Source organism: Protopterus annectens, chromosome 3.part0, assembly GCF_019279795.1.
Source record: "Protopterus annectens isolate FY-2018-M chromosome 3.part0, PAN1.0, whole genome shotgun sequence".
Lineage (NCBI taxonomy): Eukaryota > Metazoa > Chordata > Ceratodontiformes > Protopteridae > Protopterus > Protopterus annectens.
In genome coordinates, this window is record NC_056731.1 from 1187749874 (window position 1) to 1187766775 (window position 16902).

Consider the following 16902-nt stretch of genomic DNA (forward strand, 5'->3'; position numbering starts at 1 on the left):
AACATGCATAACATATGGTACCCAACAGCATGCAGTGCAGCTATAGTCAATCCATGCTAGCAACAGTATACATGTGAGTGATGGATGTACTGTATCAATAGGTGAAGCCCCTTCCCCTGGATACCACTGCACCAATGTACACAGTATTGCTGTGCACCTGTTCTGCATTCTGCCATGTACTGTGCACCACACCTCACAGGTGTACAGCCCATTGCTGAATGTGTACTACTGTGTTGGTTATGTTAGCTTTAATGCTCACAGCCTATATGTTATCCAGCAATACATACCTGGGATGATATGTGGACAGATGTCATTTGTGAATGCCTGATGTCTGATTCACAGCTCTCAACATCAGCGGACCATGTATGACCAATCCAATACTCTTACAGTGACAACCATCAGAGCATTATTGATATGACGCACCCATCCTTGATCTGCCATGGGACCACATCACTGCATATCTTAACAGGACATGAACCCAATATGTGACATATGTCCTGTACTTTCACATGCAGTGTCTATGGAATGTGTTAGGTGTGCGGATGCTGACCGTGATGCATACACACTGTGTAGGCATATGTGTGCACACCCTTATTACGGTTTGTCGCACCTCTTGTTGTGTGTACTACAGCAGTCACTATTTATGGCAGGGCTATACAGCATGGGCCATCTGTGTTTGCCAGTATATGTTCAGTCTGCCCTATACATGTCCACCTAATCTGCATGATTGCAAGGTCTACTCATGTGCACATCCCTTGGTGTTCACACACACTGCCGTCACTATTTCTGTGGGGATAGGGTTACAGCTGCCACAGGTCTTGAACCTGACTATGTGCAGATACAGCCATTCTTAGCATCCTTAGGATCCCTGCTGCAGTGTTCTGGTGTGTCATGCTGACAACCCCCTTTATCCTTTTTGCAAATGCATGACAAGTAAGCCCTACACATGTGTGTCACTTAGCAGTGTCCCATACACTGAACACCACGTTACAGCCTAGTCTCAGTTGATGATGTGGACCACTATAATGCCTTATGCCATAGTGCATCTCTGCAGCAGTTGCCATTGTCCTACAGGTATATACACTGGTGTTGCACTGTATATGGGTGTTGTTTCAAACATGTCCCTACTGTAGGCCATGTCTTCCACCATTATGTTACTCTCTGTGGATACATTCCACAATGACAGGATGTTAGTTATTATGCAGGTGTCTCGCATACCCTTCCAGTACCCCATCATGGTCACCTCTGTGATGCCGTGCATTTCACAACAACAATACATGCACATGTACAGCATGCATTCTGGGTAGGTGTGTTATATGTGTGCATGGAATATATCATCGCCATTACATGCCCAGTGTATTGGCAAGCATCTACATAAACCATACTCACCAGCTACAGGCTGCTGCCTTGGTGGTATCCCAGAGGGACCTACATAAGAGGGTGAGAGATGCAAAGTCAGTGGCCACAACTGTGGCATTGCTACAGGGTGGGTGCACTATTACATCAACAGTACATTTCCAAAATACTACCACAAATGGACATCTGTTTATCACTACTATGCAGCAACAAAATATATCTATGACATGTTAGATATGCATAATCTACCTGTACCAATGCAGCTGTATATGCAACAGTGGTCTACGGATGTGCCCTGTGGTCTTCTCTGCATGCTCCTCTGTCGGTGTGTGGGTGGCACCCACCTCCACAAAGGTGTCCGGCGGTTGGTGGCTGGAAGGATGAGCAGGTGCCACGAGGCTGGTCAGGAGCTCCTCCACATGTATATGGGGGGATGGATAGCATGACCCCCCTGTGGCGAGGTGATCCCCACTGACTGCAGCAGCATGCCGACAGGCATTGCAAAGCAGGTCAGAACAATGATGCTGGACCTGCTCATAACTGCGGTTGTGCAGTCCTACATCATTGACCCTGTGGACTAGGTCGTTCCACAGGGCGGTCTGCTCCTGCTGATCGTGGGCAGCCTGGCCAAACAAGGTTGCATAGTACTGTATGAGTCCATTCAGCAAGATTTCATTTTCTGCTGCTGTGTAGGCTGGCAGCCTTCTATGAGACATTGTGCCTGAAAAACATAAAGATGAACACAAGTGTGAGCAAGTCATGCAGCAAGATTACCACAGTTCTTAATACACATCACTGTCACCCCCCCCACCATATCGGCGACAACAAACTGTGCCCACAACTCAATAGGTATGGCTACAGCCTACCTACCAGTGGGGCAGATATTGTACTGTACTACACTTTGTGCAATGTGTTTGTAGCCATGTTCCCTGTCATTGCTGGGCTGTTACAGACTATTTACCTGCATGCCATTGTCAGGGCCACATTGGTCCCATATATGCCTGTGGTATGCTTGCTATGTGTGTGCTGCACATCTGACATACTGTGTTATTGTGGTTATCTATGCATGCTGTTGGACATGTTCTGGGATTGTGTAGACTATTGCTACCAACATATGTTCTATAACAGTGACACAATAGCATGTATATGTACTATTGGCCAGCAGAACCACCTCCCCAAACTCATCTGCCCATGTTATCAGGCCACATCACATGTATGTCCCACCCTAGGGCCTCCTCATGTACTGGTCCAGCAATACCGTCAGGTGGAACCAACCCACAAGATGTTGTCCCCCCTGGGGGCACACACAGACATGTTCCTGTCCCCTGAGGTCAGGTCCAGAGTCTGTTCCAAAACGGGCTCTACAGGCACATGTGGGATGTGCTATATCACCTTGAGGAACCCAGTACACATTGACAGGGCCCACATGCTTCTCCTGCTCAGCCTCTAGGCCAGGCACCTTCAGGATGTGGACTGCTGTTGTGAGTAGCAGTGGGTGAGAGGCTTGTTCCCATTGTGTCCATATTGGGGCCCATGGGGCATCCACATCACAGACCACACACACCATCCAGGGTGTTTACCCACCACATGTGTCACATACCACCCCTGTATGCTGTCCTCTATATCTACCAACTCTGATCACCTCCACAACTATACCTGCCATACATCGCCATATTCCCCTTCCATATTTCACAGACAAGGGCAATGTGGTTCCAACAAGGGGTTCACATGTGACATACCCATCCATGTTGCACACACTGACAGCTGTAGATATCTGTGCGTATTGCTATGTGTGCTGTTTCCTTGTACACAGCATGCAGCACTGTGGTAGTATTATAGGGGACATGTATTTACATACATATATGTTTGTGTGTGTGTGTTTGTATATATGCAGACATGTGCATATAGGTATATATCTATATATGTGTAGATATATGTGATGTATATATGTGCTCATATATATGTCTACACATGTGTATCTGTATATTGTGGACATACATGTATATATACCTATATCCTTAACAATGTAACATTGCCTGTGAATTCTACATTAACTAAACCACCTAACTCTCTCCTGATAGCTCACCTTAACATTAGAAGCATCAACAATAAAATTTCCCACCTGCATGCACTCCTTGAGGTGCACTCATTTGATATTCTATGTCTTACAGAAACTTGGCTAAAACCATCTACTCTAGACCAGAAAATTAGCCCTCCTGGCTATAACATCCTCAGATGTGACCGTAAGACCAAAAAAGGTGGAGGTATAGCCATTCTCTATAAATCTACTCTCCAAATTTCTCCTTTCAATGTGCTACCATCATTAGATACTAAATCTGAAATCCTGACTATCAAACTCCAAATCAATAACTCCAAATCTATCTATCTAATTTGTATCTATCTCCCCCCTGGTAACAATACCAATACTTTTGAAAACTTACTTAGTTACCTCTCTACCCAATTACCACAGGAGAGCATTGTACTGGGTGACTTTAACATTGACTGGTCCACCTGTAGTTCCCCTAAACCTACTAATCACATATATCTCTTTGGATTCTCACAATTAATAACCACTCCTACTAGAATCCATAAACCTAGTAGTAAGGAAACTACTCTTGACTGGATCCTTATTAACAGCCACCCTGAAATCTATACTTCAGGAACCCTACCCGATGATATCAGCGACCATATGCTTACCTACATTACTAGACAAAAAGTCCACATCCCAAATAACCTTAATCTTAAAAACTCCCGCTCAAAAAAACTCTTTAATTCAGATAGCTTCCTAAATGAACTGCAAGCTTGTGACTGGTCACCACTGACCCATCTTGAACTTGATGAGGCTGTAACCTACTTTAACAATACCTTTCTTCAAATCCTAGATTTCCATGCACCTTATCACTCTATTAGAATAAGAACCAAATCTGCCCCATGGCTCACAAAACAAACTAGGCAAAAGATGCTCCTCAGAAATAAAATCTGGGCTAAATGGAGAGCCACCAAATGACCATCAGATCACCTCCACTTTAAACAGTTAAGAAATGCCACCAAGAATGATATTCTTAGAGACAAAAAAAACTTCTACCTTCATCTACAATGAACTAGCCAACATACTCCACAAAAATTTTGGTCAGGGATAAACAAACTTCTTCAGCCAGGTCACTCTACTAGTCCGGCCCCAGCAGGTTTTAATCACAATAACTCCAACCAGATCCCCAAAGCCTTTAATAACTACTTTACAGAAGCCATTCAAACACTAGCCAACTCTTTACCACCTATTACTGCTTCCCCACTAAACACCTCCAAGACTTCATCTTCTACCTTTCAAATACAACCTGAACCTACATCTTTCATCTGTAAGCTACTTCAAAAACTGAAACCTTGCACCCCTTCTGCTGACCGTCTCCCATCTGAATATCTACAAATTGCCGTAAAAGCCTTATGCTATCACATCTCTCTCCTTATTAACAGAACTATCTCAGAAGGCAAAATCCCTACCATTTGGAAAGTATCCCACATCATCCCTTTACATAAAGGTGGATCTTCTATTGAGCTTTCTAACTATCGACCTATTGCCTTACTCTCCCCATTGGCTAAGATAATGGAAAAATGTATTCACAAACAATTACTTAACCACCTACTACAATATAACCTACTAGCTAACTGCCAACATGGCTTCAGACCATTCCATAGCACAACAACTGCCCTACTATCTTTCACCGACTCTATAAATAAAAATCGTAACAATAACTCTTTTTCCTCTGCACTTTTTATTGACCTGTCAAAAGCCTTTGATATGGTTAACCATAACCTACTTTTAGATAAACTAAAGGCCCATTTTCTTGATCCACAAGCATTAAAATGGTTTAGGTCGTATCTGAAAAATAGACAGCAAGCAGTTCTTTGGGATAACAATCTGTCTACATTACTTCCAGTAAATATTGGGGTACCCCAAGGCTCTATCTTAGGTCCCCTTCTTTTTTCATTATTTATTAATGATCTGCACATGAACATACCTCAAGCCACCTGCATTCAATATGCAGATGACTCCACCTTAATCTGTACAGCTAAGAACATAGCTTCTCTCCAGTCCCTCACCCAAACTGTTTTTCAGAATGGTGAAAACTGGTTCATGCAACACTACCTCCTCCTAAACCCCCAAAAAACAAAACTACTGCTATTTTCTCCAACTCTTAAATCACCTAAGGCATTCTTCTCTATAACCTCTAACAATGCTACCAACATAACCCCAGATACTACAACCCGCCTACTAGGTGTAACAATTGATAATTGTCTCAACTATGATGACCACATCAACTCCACCATAAAATCAGTTAACAAAAAACTTGGTATCCTCTATAGAATTAAACACTTCCTTACCCCTTCTGCCAGGAAAACTATTGCCCAGACCCACCTAATTTCTACCCATTTCTATGCCTCTGCTATATACACTAACCTATCTAAAAACAACCTCTCCAGACTTTCCACCTGTTATAATAGCATAGCTAGATTCATCACATGCTCCCCCTTTAAAACTCACCACTGCCTCAACCTCAAAAAACTTGAATGGCTAGAACTGCAGAACCAGATACTCTATCAACAATTACTTATCACTCAAAAGACCCTATACCACCCCAACAACACACCTATCCTCACTAATATGATTATACCATACAAAAATCTGACTACACTACGTTCTGCTAATAGGCTCTTAGTTTCCTCGATTAAATCCAACAACAAAGCTGGTGACTCTCTCTTCACAAACACAGCAGGTAAAAACTGGAATCAGCTTCCTTCTGAATTATCAACCCTTGCTTCCACTTCTTTATTTAAAAAACATCTTAAAGAATATCTTAAAACTCACTGGCTTTGTCCTTGTGCTAACCCAGACTGATATTTTTCACCTTCCTGCACTTACCCCTATCCCAACTCCTCTAACCTATGCCTCCAAATCTAGTTACTACTCTTTTTTTTTCTTCATAGTAAGAGAATAATATATGAGGGCTTTTCTCTCTGTTGTGTTTAGTACAATTCTTTAGTATAATTTGTAGTATAACTTTTATTGCTTAAAATGTTATTATTATAATTTTTCTTTTGACCAATGCTACCACTGCATGATGATTTTTAATGTCTTTTATATATTGTTAACTTTGTCACTGTTCATTCTTGGAGCTTTTTTCCCCAGGCTTCTACTGAAAATGGACATATATCCAGTTAGACTAGCCCGGTCAACAAATGTAAAATAAAATAATATATATATATATATATATATATATATATATATATATATATATATATATATATATGTGTGTGTGTGTGTGTGTGTGTGTATACACATATGCATACCTATGTGTGGGGTACATTCACACATCAGGTCCACAATCTCACAACACCTTTCTGCACAGCTGTGCTGTTCTGCCTTGCTACAACACAGACAGGTGCCATATATGGATACAGCCTGACATTAGGGGGGTATATGTAGGGCCAGATTGCAGGTAACCCTATCAGACACCTATGGCATTCCTGTATGCTGCAATGCAGGTTAGCCTGAGTATCCTGCAAGAGGTGGGCTGTGGAACCCACATGTCCATCATAATGGCATTACTTCCACCACCAGCAATTGGCCACATAATATACATGTTTCCCATTACACAACACTCACTATGATGGCTTACATCTTATCAGTCAGTGCTGCTCTGCACGGTTGATGGGTATGGTCCACTACCCACAGGGATGGACTATATTGTCCTTAGCGGTTGTTCAGCTGAACATCATTACAATAACAACACCTGAAGGCATCATTCCATATCATCTATCCCATTATTATGGACCAAGTACTAAGGTCAGTTACATACATGTATAACTCACATACCTGTTTTGGGAATGCAGACACTTCTGGATGGTTTTCTTTTTTTCTGTGCCTTATATACACACTGTCTCTCTCTAGCTCTCCCACTCAGTCTCTTTCCAGTAAATGGAATGAGCTGCTTTGCATAGATTGCAGCATCAAATTTGTAGGTGATGCACATGATCAGGTGATGACCTCTGCACCAATCAGTGTCCTTCACATGCTACCTGCATGCAGCATGCTGTGTATTTTTTTAATTTACCACTGTCATGGCAACCAACTACTATAAATCCCTATATCTTGTGGGTGTGGTCCCTTTACCTTTCCTGTATGATGAACATCCTTCCTGTGTGTGGGCAGCAGTGTTACAGACATCAGGTAGCAATACCTCTTACAGGAGAACCTGCACACTCAGTCCAGCTACATATTTGTAGGAGGTTCCAAAACTACAGACAGAGTGTGAGTAGTGTTGTTGTATGCATTGTATAGCACCAGTGTTACAGGGTTTGTGTGTACATATCAGTTTAACTTGAAATGCAGTCTGTCTGCATAGCTCTCAACTGTGGGCCTATCCTCTTGATGGCCAGAGGTGTGCCTATTATGTTTTGTCTGCTCACCACACAGGTCTTGTGTCAGATATATCACTGGCAGTGTGTGTGTTGAGTGTTATCAGTACATGGCTACATCCATTTCTGTTTCTAACTTCATATTCCTGATTAAGGATATGTTGCAGACTATCCTGTAACACCAGTGACTTGCTTAGTGTATGACAACAGTTTTACACATATGGGCCTGTGTTCCAGCCTCTGTTCTCCACCTACATATAAGGTTTTGTACATATGACTTGCTGTCAAGGGTTGTCATGTAGTGGGCTGTAAGTATGTTATGCTGCCATTCCAGCCATCAGTCCTCTGCTGTTCTGCCCCCAAACGTACTGTGGGGTTGGGTCCATATATGTGTGGGCTTCACCTACACAATACATGTGTGCCTGTATGCACTCCAGAGGCCAGTGTATGTAACAGTGGTATATGGCCCTGTATTATTGAGTCTGGGGGGATGCACCAGAAATAACCTAGGCTGTTACAACATGTGGGGGTTTCAGGGGTAAGCTGCTTAAGGTATCTGGATGTACATTACCATACAATTCATCTTGGGTAAATGCAGGCCTACTGCCTCCTGCCACACAGACTGTTCTGTTTGTCAGTGTGATTGTTATGGTGTCAGTTATGCCTTGTTATATAACAGATACATCCCATTGTGTCAGCTGAGGTCTTTACCCCATAGGGATTGTGTACAGAGTATAGATAGAGGCTGCTGGACTATACATCCACATTACTTACTGTTGATTGTTTGGTATCCTGTGGCCCAGTCTGTCTTTACTATTGTACTACTCTAAGGCCTCAACCTGGACAGCAACATATGTAAACCTTTCCAGACTACTGTATTAGTATAACTGCTTCACAGTTGCATTACTCTGCTTATATGGCTGTTGGTGTCTAAACAGCTATATGACATGGCATATACAACTGTAATAGTATACAAATAAAGTTTTCCCATGTATGCAAACCTATGTGTGGTGTTATATCCTTTGACCTCCCTGTGGGTATATGTTGCAGGCAATGATTGTCATCTGCATGTGTGGCTCATACAGTGTCCATTTGGTAAAGTGGTAACTAGAGGCATAGTGGCTGTTCCGTATTCTGTGCACCTTCTACATATGTATCTTCCTAATATATATATATATATATATATATATATATATATATATATATGTGTGTGTATGTATATATATATATATATATATATATATATATATATATATATATATATATATATGTGTGTGTGTGTATATATATATATATATATATATATATATATATATATGTATATCTGTATCTGCATATATGTGTCTGTGTATATGTATCCTAGGGATGTTGATTGCTTTAACAATGTACATCCTGTATGGTTGCCAGACTGTACTGCATGATATGTTAATGATACCAGCCTGACATCATACAGGAGGGATGGAGTACTGTTAACATATTGTGCCCATGTTGTGTCTGGTCCTGGTTATGGGATCTGCAACAGTTGGTAGTTTATTGCAGGGCAGACGTGTTTGGCTGTGGGGGGGGATACCTATTCATACAGGGCGTATGTTGTTTGGGCCCCCTCAACCCCACTAACGGTGCATGTGGACATATATGTTTTTGTTATGTTCCCATTTTTATCTATAGATGTATGTCTGTATATATATATATATATATATATATATATATATATATATATATATATATATATATGCTTACATACATATATTGCTGTATATATATATATATATATATATATATATATATATATATATATATATATACATATAGATGTAGACATATATATCTATAGACGTATGCATATGTATGTATGTATGTTTATACACATATATATACATACACATACATCTACATTTTAAATACATTTCCTGTACTGTCGAAGGACTGTGCTGGATGATATGTTTGTGAAAACATCAGGGTTTGTATATCTGAAATGGCTTAGTGGTAAATCACTTTGGCTATGGTGTGCAGGGTCCTGGGCTCGAGTCTTGCAGATGCTGTTGCTGGGCAGAACAAAGGCCATTGGATATAGATTGATTAAGGTAGTTGTAAGCGGGTTTGCATGGAGGTCAGCACTGCTAACTTCCATTTGCAGTTTTTCTATACTCAGCTTCTAAATTGCTTACCTGTGTAGGCATTGCTTACCTCCGTGCAAACAGGCTTAAACCCACTTACTGCTGTTTAAAAGTGCTTTCTCCTGCTTACCCCTGTGTTAATCTCTTTAAAAGAAAAGAAAAAAAGGGTTGATATGAAAGTGGTGAAAAAGGGGCACAAAGAGGGAAAGACAGTATGGAAAATAGCTAGGGATGTGCAGGAGGGTGTAGGGAAGGTCCATAGCTGCCCATTTCTTCTACAGTAACAGCTGTGCATATACACTGACTTTGGTGGTAGATTTGGACACTCAAACCCCTGAGAGAGAGGTGAGTACAACATTAATATGCTATGATGCCAATTAGACCAGATTACATGTGTTCAGTGGACACGTGCAAAATGGACAACTATGTATAGGGTGATATTTTTTTGGGAACAGATTGCCCTTTTATTTTTTTTCAGGTGAAAGTGGGATGTTGGGGAGGGATAGTAGGTATATTTGGGGAGGTAGGTTGGGTAGGTTAACAGACAAGACAAACAAGATGCATGCAGGGGCGATATATGACACATGTGGGGGGTAAATACCTTGATGGGGAGGGGTGTTAGGAAATCAGAAGCCCATGAGCACCCTAGTGGAAACAGTGGGACTGAGATCCACACCCATGGGCAGTCACCACTGCACCTTCACGGCCCCGAAGGTGGCTGTGCTGGAGGCTGAGTTGGAGAGCCAGGCTGACCCTATAGTCATGACATGCGGCCCTCAACCTGGCATAGAAGATCTCCTAACTGCTGATCGTGCTCTTTATGCACCAGAAGCCAGACTTGGCGATGGGTGACAGCTTCTTGTCAGCACCCGTTCCCGGGGGGGTGAGCCCTATCCCCTGAGGCACTTCCACCTGAAGGTGGTACAGGACCAACAGATGAGGAGGTCCCGGGTTGGGCCCCAGATGTGCTGGTGCCTGTGCCACGTGCAGCTGAGGTGGGACAGGCGGGTCCGCTGGGACCCGCATTCCCATACGTGCTATGATGTTTATGGTGTATCAACATATGTGGGTTAGTAATAGTCAACACATTCCAGGGTTAGGTATAACAGCATGCATAGATATTCCCATTAACCCAGACACCAGATACAGAACAGTTAAATAGCAAATGGAACACATGCATATATGGGACCACAGTGGTAATAACAGCACGCAGGTACATTGATGGCACCATGCCACCAATGTTGGAGTATTTCAACATAGCACATTTATGGAAACAGATTTAAATAATTATCAACCAATAGGACATATGTCCCAACAGAACACTGAAGTCATCACATACCAGTTGAGGTGGGTATTTAGTTTATTGTTGGAAATATGGTGGGTGGAGAAAGATGGCAATTAACAACTGGTATATTCCTGTAGTTCACATTACTTTCCTAGTCAGTGCTGTTATCTGTACCTTACAAGTTTTACTACACTACCCTATTGCCTTAGTTTGCACAGTGATATGGCTGTCATCATCTTTATACATGAATTGGTTTTACCTGCAGTATACACCTCTTACCTGGTATACCTGTGGAGAAAATGTTTGTTAATGCTAACTAAATGTTTCTACACATACACCAAGATTCCAAGTTGATGTTGTGCACATACCTGTCCATCTCTTTCTGCACAGACTCTGGCCATGTCTTGACCACATGCAGGTGAACCGGGACATATCTACACTATTGTCCTCTTCAACCTTTAATGACATACAACAGTCTTATACAGGCTTTCTTACTCAGTTATATTAGTGTGGGTGACAGTGATCAGTGATACCTTATTATTCAGAGCAACTGCAACACTCACAATTCCATACAATACCAGAGTAAACAGTACCAGTACAGGGTATCATAGGCTCATAGGTTCATAGGTAGGTACTAGGCTATCAGCCCCAAGGCCTATACAAGCCTAGCCAAAAAGGTACTCAGGCTTTCGCCACCCAAGAAAATTATTTTCCTGTGCCCCTGTCAAGTAGAGCCACAGAGGAGATCCCCTGGGTGAATTTCCTATTTCCCATCCAATCAAGATTTTTCCTGAAGAGTGCTAATGAGGAGCTTTGTTTGATATAGATAGGTAGCTTGTTCCAGAGTATGGGAAGTCTCTGGGACAGGAATCTATCCCTCCAGCATGTTCTGTTTATTGTGGTGACTAGGTTTAGGTCTCTAGACTGTGCAGCTCAGAGAGACTGGGATTTCTTTAAGTGGAGCATGTCCAACAGCTCTGAGTTTGACATAGCTTTGTATGTTTGGCAGTGATCGCCTCTGAGTAGGCGATATGCAATGGAGTGAAGCTGGAGTTTTTTGAGACAGTCTGTGTAGGGCATCTGTTTGAGGCCAGTAATCCTCTTTTGAGGTATTTCAGCGGCCTTTCCAGTTGTTGTAGATGTCTTGTGAGGTACATACCAAAAGGGGCATTGTACTCTATAATGGGTCTAATGAGTGACGAGTAGAAGGGAACAATGATCTCTTTTTTCCTGGATGAGAAACCTTTTGTGATGAGGTGTGCCAGATAGAAGGATTTCCTGACTACTGTGGGGATATGATTATCATATGAGAGATTACTGTCCACCTGTGTCCCAAGGTCTCTTATCACACTTTCAGTGTTAGGTAGACTACCACCTATGTGGTAGCTCATGGGTACAGAGTTTTTACCAAAGGGGATGGTAATGCACTTTTTGACATTTAGCTTGAAGCTATGGCTTTGACACCAGGCATCTGTCTCATTGAGGCCCTTTTGTAGGATGTCCACATCGCTAGGAGTTTCAATTATGGCTCCTAGTTTGCAGTCATCTGTGAACTTTGTTAGACAAAGACATTCTGTATTAGCCTGTACTTCAGAAAAGTAGATACCAAACAGAAGAGGACCCAGGACTGAACCCTGTGGTACTCCACTTGTCACTGGTCAGAAGTCGGATTTGGAGTCTGCTACTTTCACATTGTGGGTTCTGTCAGTGAGCCAGTTGGCAACCCATCTTGAGACATAGGGATTTATACCTAGTTTAGTGAGTTTATCTATAATTCCAGAGTGTGGGTTTGTGTCAAAAGCCTTGGCGAGCTCTAGATAGGCTGTGCGAACCACCTTACCCTCGTCTACAGCTTTGGTGACTGCTTCAAAGAAGTCAATATGGTTTAGGAGACATGAGCTGCCTTTTACAAACCTGAACTGGGAGGGGTCCAGAGTTTGGAGATTACCAATGTCTTTGTTTATAAGTTCCATGATGATACATTCCATGGCCTTGCAGACCAGGCTCATTAGGTTAATGGGGCGGTAGTTCCAGGGTCCATGGTGGCTCCCCCTTTGTAGAGTGGGATAACCGTTGCTGTGCACCATTTATTGGGCACAAAGCCTGAGGTGAGGCTATGAATGAGCATGGTGCTTAGGTGGGGTGCCAGTTCATTCTGTAGTTCATGTAGAATGCAGCCTGGGATGTCAGGTCCCATGGATGCTGTGTTCTTTGCTTTGGAGAGTGTGGTTTTTACTTGTGCAGCCATGATTACAGGAACTTTGCATTCTTCCGGTATAGAGATGGGCCCTTTAAGGGGTGAGGGGGGTAAAGTTGGCACTGAACCTATCTGCCAGGATGTTGGCAATATCAGTTGTTTCTGTATATTTAGTGCCACTGTGCTGTAACTCAAAGCAGTTCTGAGTCTTGCCATTGAGATTCTTGACGTAGCTATAGAATGCTTTGTGGCTGTCTTTAGAATCAGTGGCAATTTTATTTTCATAACTAGCTTTGGAGGATTTGATGAGGTATCTCAGCGTCTTACTGAGGCTGACCAGGGAGTTCTTCCAGTCATGGGATTTTATTCTTTTTTGCAACAGTTTCTTTCCTCTGTTGTAGAGTTTGTTTATGGCAGGGGACCACCAGATTGGCTTCCTTTTTTTGGAGGACAGCATCTTGGTTCTGTTAGAGATAGCATGATACATGCACTTGTGTAAGTGCTTATAAAGTGCATTTGTGTAGGATTCAGCAGTCATACCTCTATTGTCCGTCCGCATGGGTGTTGTGAAGTTTGCCACTTCTGTCTTAAGAAGCATGAAGTTGGCTTTGGAGAAATTCTTTACGGTGGTTTCCCTAATGGGGGGTGGGGGCGGGATGAGGATGTCTAGGCTGATTAGCTTGTGGTTGGATCTGACCAAAAAAGAATTGACCTTTGGTGTGGAACACTGGTCGCCCATGTTGGTAATGACCAGGTCTAGGATACTGCTGGCCCTGGTGGGGGTCTGGATAAGTTGATCCAAGGCATTGGAATTTATGAATTCCAGAGAACATTGAGCAAAAGAGTTGGTACATGAGCAGTTTTCCCAGTTAATGGTGGGGTAGTTGAAATCACCCATTATTAGGGTGTTGGGTTGTATCCTAATATTTTCCAGTGTATCAAGAAATGAGGAGTGGGAATCCTGGGGCATCAAGCTTTTTATTTCTCGGCACAGTGTTCATATCCAATGTACCTATGGGAGCAATGTTTGTTAGCACTACCTGAATGTTGCCACACAAAGTACCAGATTACACATTCATATTATGCACATACATCTCACTCTGTTACTGTACACACTCTGGTCACAGCTTGACAACATGGGGGTTGGCTTATTACTCTCATAACAGTTTTGGAATTGCTAGAGTGACAGGTTTGTTCTCATAGATGTGTGACAATAAGTTGTATTCCCTGTTTGGTGCCTAATCATCTGTGATCATCCCACTGACTTCCCTAGGGGACAGGGTGGCAGGCAACAGATATGGGCCCATATACTGGACATTCTGGTCTTATCTGTACAGTTGTGGGGTATGACTCTGTATGCAGCCTACTTCCATTCCCGGGATTCAGACCATGGCTATGTCTGCTAAAACTAAAACACTGTCCATCACAATTGCTTGTACTATATAGATATTGTTGTATATCTCCTATGTGCTTTCAGTCTTATAATTCTCCTGTGGTTTTACATTCTGACCTTGTATTACAAGACTCTTATACAGGATTCCCTAGACAGTTATATTTTGTAGGACAGTGTGGGCAACAGTGATGAGTAATATCTTATTATTCAGAACAACTGAATCAGTCACAATGCCACACAATACCAAAGTAAACAGTACCAGTACAGGCTATCATTGTTTTATTTCTGGGCACAGTATTTGTATCTGACAGACCTGTGGGAGCAATGTTTGTTAGCACTACCTGAATGTTGCCACACACATTACCAGATTCCACATTACTATTATGCAAATACATCTCACTCTGTTACTGTACACACTCTGGTCACAGCTTGACAACATGAGGGTGTAAATGGGACATACATGGCTTATTACTCTCATATGATTTTGGAGAGTTGCTAGTGTGCAAGCTTTGTTCTCATATATGTGTGTCAATTACTTGTATTTCTGTTTGCCTATATATTTGGGATCATCCCACTGATTTCCTAGGGGGAAAGGGTGACAGGCAGCAGATATGGGCCACTATACTGGACATTCTGGACATATCTGTACAGTTATGGGGTATGATTCTGTATGCAGACTACTACCACTGCCAGGATTTGAACCATGGCTGTGTGTGCCAAAAATACAACAGTTCACATCTCAGATGCGTGTGCTATTTGAATTTTGTCTGCCTTTTTACTGTTTTCTGTCTATGTGTCTCTCAGTTGTACTAAATTACCTCTAGGGATTACACCAGTCATATACAGACATTCTTATACATTTTATTTATGTTGCACAGTGTGGGTAACAGTGCTTAATACAACAGTACTATTACGTAATTGCAAATCTACATTACCATATAATACCAGAGTATACACATGCAGTGCAGCAGTTAGACCTTTACTGTCAGGCTATTATGCTTTTATTTACATACAAACTATATGAGACTCTTCCTGCCATATTCCCCAGTGTATGCTGTACTTGCCTTAAACAATACAGGTTTTATACTGGCAATTACCTTACTAATGCTTTTAGATTTATTTCCTATGACAGTACATGCAAGAGTATTACTGACCTGCCTCACATCACAACCTCTCCAGGTGACAGCCATGGGCTTCCTGGTTTGCGGCCTGCTCACTTGCAGCTGTGAAGGACATAAGAGGAATATTTAGCCATACCTATCCATAATATATATGAGCTGGCAATTATTGCACACATAGTAGAGTGATGCACACAGCTGAGACAGACCCTGCCATCCTAGCCTCTTGGATCCAGTGCTACAAGAGGTCCCCCTTACTCTGCTTCAGGTCGGCATAGTGATTTTTGACCTGCTCACCAGTTTAAGGTATGCCAGTGGCACTGGTGAGGTCATGGGTGAGACAGTTCCAGCCATCTGCCTTATATTGGGAACCCTGGTACTAGCCCTGCAGCAGTCTCTGCTCATGGTCTTTGACAAGGAATCCTACCATGACTCTGGACTCCTGGATGCCCCAGCACTGCACCTGAAAGCACACTCCCTCTCCCCTTTCTGCCATGGTGCCAGCAAGGGGAAGCTACAACCAGTTATGAGATGTATTCCTGCCTGTTGGGCTTAAGTAGGGCTGAATTCCTGCACTTTGCCATGATTAGCCATTTTTGAAAAGGCTAAGCTATGGGCAAACCTGCTTACCTAACGTTGGCATTGTTTAAAGGGGTATACCACTGGGCACATTGAGTTAGCTGACCTAAACATTTCTTACACTACCTAAGCTGGTCTGTGTAATGCTTAGCATTGCTTAAATTTGACTTTGCATTATATTTGCTTTTTGGCATTTATTTATTATTCATTACATCGTATATATATATATATATATATATATATATATATATATATATATATATATGTATATATCTGGTATCCATGATTTATGTGTATGTACACTGTATGGGGTACTTGTGTTTAGTAGGGGACGTCAACACTCTATTACATTTACACCTCATATCTGGGCATACTTCAGTACTCCAGTTCACATATTTCTGTTATGTAGTGAGTTATAGAACATTTGACTGTATACTGATTCC